The sequence below is a fragment of the Schistocerca nitens genome, chromosome 12 (assembly GCF_023898315.1).
Source record: "Schistocerca nitens isolate TAMUIC-IGC-003100 chromosome 12, iqSchNite1.1, whole genome shotgun sequence".
Taxonomy (NCBI): Eukaryota; Metazoa; Arthropoda; class Insecta; order Orthoptera; family Acrididae; genus Schistocerca; species Schistocerca nitens.
In genome coordinates, this window is record NC_064625.1 from 121,725,569 (window position 1) to 121,736,547 (window position 10,979).

Sequence of the window (10,979 nt, forward strand, 5' to 3'; positions counted from 1 at the left end):
CCACTCCGGCTGGCTATTTGAATCAGAGCCGCCGGTCACCAAATGCTGCCCACGCCTAATTCAGAGAATCTAGTGTGGGGTTCACTATTACTTACTCGCCTATTGTCTGTCCTTGGAACAGAGTACTTGCGACGTGTAGTGGGAGGGAGCGGGAGAGGGAGGGGGAGGGGGGATTGGACGCAGGAGCACGCAGCTGGGCCGCCGTCCAGTACCTGTCGCCGGTGATGGATGTCCCGTGTGCTGCTTTCGGCTCAGACGGGCTGCATTCGTTACGCCTCATCGTCGACCCAGAGGGGGTACCGATCACCGGCGTGCCCGAAGCAGTCTTTAGGCGTAACGCGATCTCGTTACCGCCGTCGATCCGGGCACAGGTAGACATATTTCGGTCCACGGGTAATCCATTATGCCATTCCTTTATTCCTACATTAATTACCTTCGAGACAATAGCACCAGTAGTTGGTTTATTTGCAGGTTATGGAATCATCCTAGAGTGACCTAGATGTAGCAATCAGTTTGCCGTTTTCTCAGTTAATATTCGGTGAACTATAGATGAAGAACAACAGGGGGATTCCGTATTACTAGATTTCCGTAAAGCATTTGACACGGCGCCGCACTGCAGACCGTTAACGAGGATACGAGCGTAAGGAATTGGTTCCCAGATATCTTCTGACTGGCTCGAAGAACAATCCAAGTACGGTGTCCTTGACGGCGACTGTCTATCAGGGTCAAGGCTATCGTGTGGTGTGCCCTGAGGAAATGCCATAGGACCGCTGTTATTTTCTATGTACATAAATTATCTGACGGACAGGGTGAGCAGCAGTCTGCGGTTGTTTGCTGATGTGTACTGCAAGGTGTGACAGTAGTATGTAAGTAGGCTGTTTAGGTTTTTATGTTGGTAACGCCACGTAGCGCTCTATAAGAAAATCACTGACTTTGGTGTGTGAAGTCTGTGGCTGGTCTGCATTGTTGCAATATTGCTATTTTAGTGTTGGGCAGTTAGATGTGAACAGCGCGTAGCGTTGCGCGGTTGGAGGTGAGCCGCCAGCTGTGGTGGATGTGGGGAGAAAGATGGAGTTGTGGGAGCGGATGATCTGGAAGTGTGTCCATCAGAGACAGTAAATTTGTAAGACTGGATGTCATGAACTGATATATATATATAATGACTTTTGAACACTGTTAAGGTAAATACATTGTTTGTTCTCTATCAAAATCTTTCATTTGCTAACTATATGCATATCAGTAGTTGGTGCCTTCAGTAGTTTGAATCTTTCATTCAGCTGGCAGTAGTGGCGCTCGCTGTATTGCAGTAGTTCGAGTAACGAAGATTTTTGTGAGGTAAGTGATTCATGGAAGTTATAGGTTATTGTTAGTCAGGGCCATTCTTTTGTAGGGATTTTTGAAAGTCAGACTGCGTTGCGCTTGAAAAAAAAAATTGTGTGTCAGTTTAGTGTTGATCAGAATAGGTAAAAGGGCGAAATGTCTGAGTACGTTCAGTTTTGCTCAGCTCTTTGTGCTGATAAACCTCTTACATTATTTGATTTTCAGTCATTCATATATTTTTCTTGGGGGACGTTTCAAGTATAATACAAGAAGACTTACACAAAATATCTAGTTGGTGTGATGAATGGGACTTGGACCTAAATGTAGAACAATGTACGTTAATGCGGATCAATAGGAAAAACAAATCTGTGACATCCGAATACAACATTACTAGTGTCCTGCTAGACAGTCACGTCGTTTACACTCCCGGAAAAGAACTCTTTACTCCAAGGAGTAATTGGGCCACAAACGAAAGTTGGTAGGCGTGTATCAACGTGTGAAAGATGACGTCTATTCAAACTTCGTGCGAGTCGCGTAAGAGTGCTGCTGATAGAGCCACTATCAGGCTTGCTTTAAGTAAGCGGCGTTGCGGCGGGTCCCAGGTACGATCTCCGCGTTGTCTGCCCGTTGTCGGTAGCGTGGCCGAAGCTGTGCTATTGCGGCGTCGTAAGGCGTTCGCGCTGGGTGGAAGACCGCCCACGTTCTCTCACTTCCGCTGTATATCCACGACTCCCCTTTACGCTTCTCGTCCATCTCTCAGCTCCTCTACGAAACATTATTCCTTTCAGTGTTGTCATTAGGGGATGAAATTTTCAATTTACCCCAATGACAGATCGCCGTTTCATCGCCACGCCTCTCCATGCAGGGTGGAAATTTTCTGTGTGGCGTCTGGCTCGTGAATCGGCATCCTTCCCACCATTTCACATTGTTAAGATGTTTTCCTGAGTTCTAAGGCTCCTGGGAGAGCAGCTACACAACACTTGTTTATAACCGCTCTCTGTGTGAGGCCTGGACAGACTCAGGTTTGGGCTCCATCTCAAAACTGCCGGCGTCCGTCTTTTACAAGGAATGTCCTCACTGTCGAGCAAAACATCGTCTTAAGATTGCTGGTTTCTTTCACACGCCTCCCTGCGCCGATTCCCCGCGCTTTTTGCATGCTCCTGCCTGTGCCCGTGAGGTGTTGGAATTGTCGGCACATCCCTGTTTTCTAAGGCAGGTAAAATGACTGCCGCTCGTCCATTCTTGGCGTTCCATCCTAATGGCTGCAGGTGTCCATCAGCTCTTGGCAAGCTTCTCGTTGTCAGCCAGGCCCTTCGCATCGTGGCGAGGTGAGGACGGCGGCCAGGCTTCCCGCTGTCTGCCTGCAGGGACACCTACAAGGTGCTGACATGAGGGAAGTTTCCAACCGATTTCTCATACACAAACAGCAGTTGACCGGCGTTGCCTGGTGGAACGTTGTTGTGATGCCTCGTGTAAGGAGGAGAAATGCGTACCATGACATTTTCGACTTTGATAAAGGTCGGATTGTAGCCTATCGCGATTGTGGTTTATCGTATCGCGACATTGCTGCTCGCGTTGGTCGAGATCCAATGACTGTTAGCAGAATATGGAATCGGTGGGTTCAGCAGGGTAATACGGATCGCCTTGCTGGATCCCAAAGGCCTCGTATCACTAGCAGTCGAGATGACAGGCATCTTATCCGCATGGCTGTAACGGATCGTGCAGCCACGTCTCGATCCCTGAGTCAACAGATGGGGACGTTTGCAAGACAACAACCATCTGCACGAACAGTTCGACGACGTTTGCAGCAGCATGGACTATCAGCTCCGAGACCATGTCTGCTGTTACCCTTGACGCTGCATCACAGACAGGAGTGCCTCCGATGGTGTACTCGAGGACAAACCTGGGTGCACGAATGGCAAAACGTCATTTTGTAGGATGAATGCAGGTTCCGTTAACGGCATCATGATGGTCGCATCCGTGTTTGGCGACATCGCGGTGAACGCACATTGGAAGCGTGTATTCGTCATTTCCATACTGGCGCATCAGCCGTCGTGATGGCATAGGGTGCCACTGGTTACACGTCTCTGTCACGTCTTGTTCGCGTTGACGGCACTTTGAACAGTGGACGTTACATTCCAGATGTGTCACGACCCGTGGCTCTACCCTTCATTCGATCCCTGCGAAACCCTACATTTCGGCAGGATAATACACGACCGCGTGTTGCAGGACCTGTACGGACCTTTCTGGATACAGAAAATGTTCGACTGCTGCCCTGGCCAGCACATTCTCCAGATCTCTTACCAATTGAAAACGTCTAGTCAAAGGTGGCCGAGCAACTGGCTCGTCACAATACGCCAGTCACTACTCTTGACGAACTGTGGTATCGTGTTGAAGCTGCATGGGCAGCTGTACCTATACACGCCATCCAAGCTCTCTTTGACTCAATGCCCAGGCGTATCAAGGCCGTTATTACGGCCAGTTGTTCTGGGTACTGATTTCTCGGGATCTATGCACCCAAATAGCGTGAAAATGTAATCGCATGTCAGTTCTAGTATAATATATTTGTCCAATGAATACCCGTTTATCATCTGCATTTCTTCTTGGTTGCAATTTTAATGGCCAGTAGTGAAGTAACAGAATTCAGAGACGATGATTGTATCAGCATGTCAGCGCACCGCATCATTAAATAGCGTGTGTGAGGGTATCGTTTGTGGACAACAACATTCCTGAAGTGAACTGGCCTGTGCAGAGTCCTGACCTGACCCTAAAGGAACACGTCTGGGATGAGTCAGAACGTCGACTTGGCTCCAGACCCCAGCATTCAGCATCAGTACCTTCTCTGCTTTCCGTTCATGAGGAAGAGTGTGATACCATTCCTGCACAGTGACTCAGACACCTCAGAGTAAGTATCGCCATCACAGTTGACGCCGTTATAAAGGCCAGCGGTGGGCAGACCGCAGATGATGGTCACTAACAGGTGTCCGGATAGTGATAATCACATAGCGTATGTGTACCGAAGTGTATTAGTTTAGACTGACTACCTTTAACTGAATTTGGGACCGGTAACGGCTATAAATATAGGTGATAGAGGAAGGTGGAAGCTTATAATGGCCGTGTAACGTATCGAGGACACCACACAGGTTCCGAAATATTTTCATTTCAGGCTCAGGGACCCGCCGTACGTGTGCAACCGTGATAAATGATTCCAATCTTACACGAGAGTGAAGTGAGGAGCAGAATAGCATTCCGCTGGCACGAGAGCCGCCTGGTTGGAGAGACGGCGCTTTGTGGCCGGTCCACGGGCCGTTTGCCGCTGGCGTCGGCTCGCGGAATGCAGATTGTCGCATTGTGGGCGCTCGCTCGCGTAACAGCGGCTGCGTGGGCGGTTGGAGGCGCCTTACTGACGCCGCACTGCACCCAGTTATGTGGCAGGGCAGCCGACGAACAGGGCAGCACCGTCTTGCAGCGTGCGTTGGTCAGATACCTCATACAAATTCAAGTACCTGTAGACTATATATATATATATATATATATATATATATATATATATGTGTGTGTGTGTGTGGGGGGGGGGTCCCAAAGAACAGACACCATTTTGATGCACTATCCGCTAGCACTGAAATACCTAAGGCGAAACAAGGCCCCGGGAGTACACAACACAATTAGAACTACTGACAGCCTTGGGAGAGCCAGGCTTAACGAAACTCTACCATCTGGTGAACAAGATGTATGAGACACGCGAAATACCCACAGACTTCAAGAAGAATATAATTCTAATCCCAAAGAAAGCAGGTGTTGACAGATGTGAAAATTACCGAACTATCAGTTTAATAAGTCACAGCTGCAAAATACTAACGCGAATTCTTTACAGACGAATGGAAAAACTGGTAGAAGCGGACCTCGGGGAAGATCAGTTTGAATTCCGCAGAAACACTGGAACACGTGAGTCAATACTGACCTTACGACTTATCTTTTAGAAGAAAGATTAAGGAAAGGCAAACCTACGTTTCTAGCATTTGTAGACTTAGAGAAAGCTTTTGACAATGTTGACTGGAATACTCTTTTTCAAATTCTAAAGGTGGCAGGGGTAAAATACAGGGAGCGAAAGGCTATTTACAATTTGTACAGAAAGCAGATGGCAATTATAAGAGTCGAGGGACATGAGAGGGACGCAGTGGTTGGGAAGGGGGTGAGACAGGGTTGTAGCCTCTCCCCGATGTTATTCAATCTCTATATTGAGCAAGCAGTAAAGGAAACAAAAGAAAAATTTGGAGTAGGTATTAGAATCCAGGGAGAAGAAATAAAACTTTGAGGTTCGCCGATGACATTGCAATTCTGTCAGAGACAGCAAAGGACTTGGACGATCAGTTGAACGGAATGGATAGTGTCTTGAAAGGAGGATATAAGATGAACATCAACAGAAGCAAAACAAGGATAATGGAATGTAGTCTAATTAAGTCGAGTGATGCTGAGGGAATTAGATTAGGAAATGAGACACTTAAAGTAGTAAAGGAGTTTTGCTATTTAGGGAGTAAAATAACTGATGATGGTCGAAGTAGAGAGGATATAAAATGTAGACTGGCAATGGCAAGGAAATCGTTTCTGAAGAAGAGAAATTTGTTAATATCGAGTATAGATTTAAGTGTCAGGAAGTCGTTTCTGAAAGTATTTGTATGGAGTGTAGCCATGTATGGAAGTGAAACATGGACGTTAAATAGTTTAGACAAGAATAGAAGCTTTCGAAATGTGGCGCTACAGGAGAATGCTGAAGATTAGATGGGTAGATCGCATAGCTAATGAAGAGGTATTGGTTCAAATGGCTCTGAGCACTATGCGACTTAACTTCTGAGGTCACAAGTCGCCTAGAACTAATTAAACCTAACTAACCTAAGGACATCACATACATCCATGCCCGAGGCAGGGTTCGAACCTGCGACCGTAGCAGTCACTCGGTTCCAGACTGTAGCGCCTAGAACCGCATGGCCACTCCGGCCGGCGAGGAGGTATTGAATAGAACTGGGGAGAAGAGAAATTTGTGGCACAATTTGACTAGGAGAAGGGATCAGTTAGTAGGACATGTTCTAAGGCATCAAGGGACCACCAATTTAGTATTGGAGGGCAGCGTGGAGGGTAAAAATCGTAGAGGGAGACCAAGAGATGAATAAACAGATTCAGAAGGATGTAGGTTGCAGTAGGTACTGGGAGATGAAGCTTGCACAGGATAGAGTAGCATGGAGAGCTGCATCAGACGAGTCCCTGGACTGAAGACTGCAACAACATCATCCGCTATGAATTAAACACGAAGGCATTACAGGCACTAGCTGCGCGTGGGCAGTGATTTGAATCAATGGAGAGAGTTGAAAATTTGTGCCAGACCGCGAAGGGGAACAATATTAGTAGTGCGTGGATAAGTTGAGAATTTGGGTCTAACGCGAGCCATGCTAAGGTAGACCGTGCAGTGTCCAAATGGCTCAGTGGTGAAAGCCTCTGCCTAATAAGCAGGGGACCTGGATTCGAATCCCAGTCTACAACAAATTTTCAACGTCCCTCATTGATTTGAATCAATGCCTACTTGCAGCCAATGTCTGTAACTGCTTTCTGTCTCAACTAAAACTATAGTCTGACTACCTGTTTCCCGCGGCTGTGCTCGCTTATCGGCTGTTTTCTTGTGATGAATGATGGTGAGTTAGTAAGCCGCCGTACGTGCAACAACGTCAGCTCCCCTCAGCTGCCTGCCTTTTCGGGTTAGCACAGCACAGCCGAACCCTGCATGTGGAGGGGCTTGGGTAGCTATGCGTTGTACCTTTCCGTAGATTGCCGGCCGGGGTGGCCGAGCGTTTCTAGGCGCTACAGTCTGGAACCGCGTGACCGCTACGGTCGCAGGTTCGAATCCTGCCTCAGGCATGGATGTGTGTGATGTCCTGTTAGTTAGGTTTAAGTAGTTCTAAGTTCTAGGGGACTGATGACCTCAGCAGGTAAGTCCCATAGTGCTCAGAGCCATTTGAACCATTTTTCCGTAGATTACATCCAACCACGGGCATTTGATATCTGACGGTAGGAATTTTTGACGAGCATTTCGCCAAACGCTGCTGCAGTCTGTCGATGGGTAACTCCTGCAAAATGGGCCTACTTGTGGATGCTGAAACGCTTGTTGGTATAAAAAAAAAGCTGTGAAATGGAGAGATTCGTTCACCCTGTGACTTCCGACAGTGAAATTCCACTGCACATATTGCGGCTAGGGTTCTGCGTCATGCACGAATATTGGTGGTGACATGTCGACTGGACTACAAAACTACAAGCTGTTGACACATAAAAGTAGTTTTGTTATGGTGAGTAATGGTAATGCCACTAAAATAAAATGTGGAGTTTCTAAAATTGGTCACTTTTCTCTCGGAAACGTTTACATTTATCGTCTGGAAATTTATGTCACGTGCTGAGGTATCCAGTGGCACCACTAGCAACAAAATAGAAGCTTCTAATTTGATGCAATCGGCAAGTAAGTAGTAGTTCAGTGCAGCGCAAATTTTGTAATAACGTCAGCTGCCCTCACTCTTCTGCCTGTTACCCATGCCGTCTCTCGCATACCATAATCAAAAGCAGCCTCTCTAAAGGCCTCCTACGCTGTCCACGTGAAAGCACGACGCTTCTCTGTTTATCGCGCAGCATTTCAATAACGCCGTAGCTGTGTGTCTTCAAAGTGTCTAGGACGCTGCGAGACACACGTGACACTCAGCGACTAAAACGCGACGGGCTTGGGACTGATATTAGTGTGTAAGTGTGGATTAAACACGTTGCGGATTATATAAACATCGAATTCATTGCACTGAATCGTATTACCTGGAACTACTTCGTAAAATAAAGTGACCAACAGCAAAGGTCAAAGAGGAAATAGTTTCAACAGTAATTATGTTTCCATATTTTGAGATATACTTGAAATCAATAAATATTTTGTACTACAGACTTTCTGATCTAGCCTACGTTATTCCTCAGCATTCAAGCTACTTCCACATCAAGTTTCATGAAAATCCGTCCAGAGGTTCAGTCGTGAAAACATAAACAGAGATACTTTCGCATTTATAATATTAGTATGAATAAAGTGACTTGCCAATTGACACTTAGCGCTTTGACGCTGGTTTCCTCCAGAGCACTGAACGTAACGCCCCATATTTTCGTTGTTGCCAAGAACAAGAAGGCACAACGAACTATCAGTTCACTTTCAGTTCCTTGTCTGGATTTCTTTCTTGAAGTGTTTGAATCCCGAATCGGGGATCTGGCCATTTTATTTCGTGTTTAATCAGAAGTGATAAACGCACCAAAACGGAAAACGCACACGCACACGCACACGCACACGCACACGCACACGCACACGCACACGCACACGCACACGCACACGCACACGCACACGCACAGGAATTTTTATCGTAGCAACCGCAAGTCGCATGTAACTTTTTCTTTATTTCACTTGCCGAACATTAGCATCCTGAGGAATTATATCGCCAAGAGCTACACAATACAAATACTAGGCTGTGTAGAGCGACACAATCATACGTTTATTATCATTTTTTATGTACGGCGGTGGCGCTCTACACAACCCGACATTTGTATCGTGTGGCCCTCAGCCACGCTATTTCTCAGGAGACTCGGACTGGCTGTGTGATGGCTTAAGCTGTCACCAGCACACCGGTCAGCAAAGATGAAAGCACAGATCGATTAGTAGGCGTGGAACAAGCGCACCTATCACGAAAGAGGCCAAAGAGACACTCACAACCAACAATCCGCCAACGCCCTCTCGACAGCATGTATTCAGGCCGCCGCTGCTGGCAGGGGGGCCTCACTCACTCACACACCCAATCATCCAGTTTGATGTCTGTCACTATACTCGCAGAGCGGGTTTAGTTCATCACCAGCAACATTGACTATTCAAGTTTCTGTAAATAAAGAACCGTATTAATCGACATGTGCATTTGTGTTGTAGAGAGAGAATACTGGCCACTCATAACATCATCCTCTCCCTTGTTTCCTTGTGGTACAAGAGCCTACAGGTGGAGTGAAACGTGTCAAAAAAAAAGTTTCATGCGAGTTGTGGATGCTATATAATTTTAATTTCTAACGGCTGCTGTTCCCCTGCAGACGGTGCCTATGGTCGCTAAATTTTTTTCAAATGTTTGAGTGGAACGAAAACAAGACAAATTACACAATGGATTTTTGTTCCAAGTTGCGTAGTCAAATTAAGAGTGGGAAAGGGACAAATGGGATACCAAATTGACCACAGTGAGGTCCAGTTTTCAAAACAATTTAATTGCTTCTAAGTAATGACAGTAATTAACAAAAACTTTGTCGTTACTGTACTAATCTGATTGAAAAGTACAGTATTATTCTGAAGGAAACGTGAAAATAAAAAAAAATCTAATAAGAATGTTATTACAAACATGTTATACATGTTATTCATGCTTTCTTAATAAAAGTTCAAAACAAAAAAGTGTAGGAAAAACAGATGAATGTTTTGTTCAGTAGTTTCTCTAAAAATAAGAAACTAAACAGATCAGAGAAACATTTGTTGACGCTACAATCATGTGCAGCCAATCACAAGTACACTCCTGGAAATTGAAATAAGAACACCGTGAATTCATTGTCCCAGGAAGGGGAAACTTTATTGACACATTCCTGGGGTCAGATACATCACATGATCACACTGACAGAACCACAGGCACATAGACACAGGCAACAGAGCATACACAATGCCATGCCATTTCCACCTGGCGCCTCAGTTGGACCAGCGTTCGTGCTGGACGTGCAGACCGCGTGAGACGACGCTCCATCCAGTCCCAAACATGCTCAATGGGGGACAGATCCGGAGATCTTGCTGGCCAGGGTAGTTGACTTACACCTTCTAGAGCACGTTGGGTGGCACGGGATGCATGCGGACGTGCATTGTCCTGTTGGAACAGCAAGTTCCCTTGCCGGTCTAGGAATGGTAGAACGATGGGTTCGATGACGGTTTGGATGTACCGTGCAATATTCAGTGTCCCCTCGACGATCACCAGTGGTGTACGGCCAGTGTAGGAGATCGCTCCCCACACCATGATGCCCGGTGTTGGCCCTGTGTGCCTCGGTCGTATGCAGTCCTGATTGTGGCGCTCACCTGCACGGCGCCAAACACGCATACGACCATCATTGGCACCAAGGCAGAAGCGACTCTCCTCGCTGAAGACGACACGTCTCCATTCGTCCCTCCATTCACGCCTGTCGCGACACCATTGGAGGCGGGCTGCACGATGTTGGGGCGTGAGCGGAAGACTGCCTAACGGTGTGCGGGACCGTAGCCCAGCTTCATGGAGACGGTTGCGAATGGTCCTCGCCGATACCCCAGGAGCAACAGTGTCCCTAATTTGCTGGGAAGTGGCGGTGCGGTCCCCTACGGCACTGCGTAGGATCCTACGGTCTTGGCGTGCATCCGTGCGTCGCTGCGGTCCCGTCCCAGGTCGACGGGCACGTGCACCTTCCGCCGACCACTGGCGACAACATCGATGTACTGTGGAGACCTCACGCCCCACGTGTTGAGCAATTCGGCGGTACGTCCACCCGGCCTCCCGCATGCCCACTATACGCCCTCGCTCAAAGTCAGTCAACTGCACATACGGTTCACGTCCACGCTG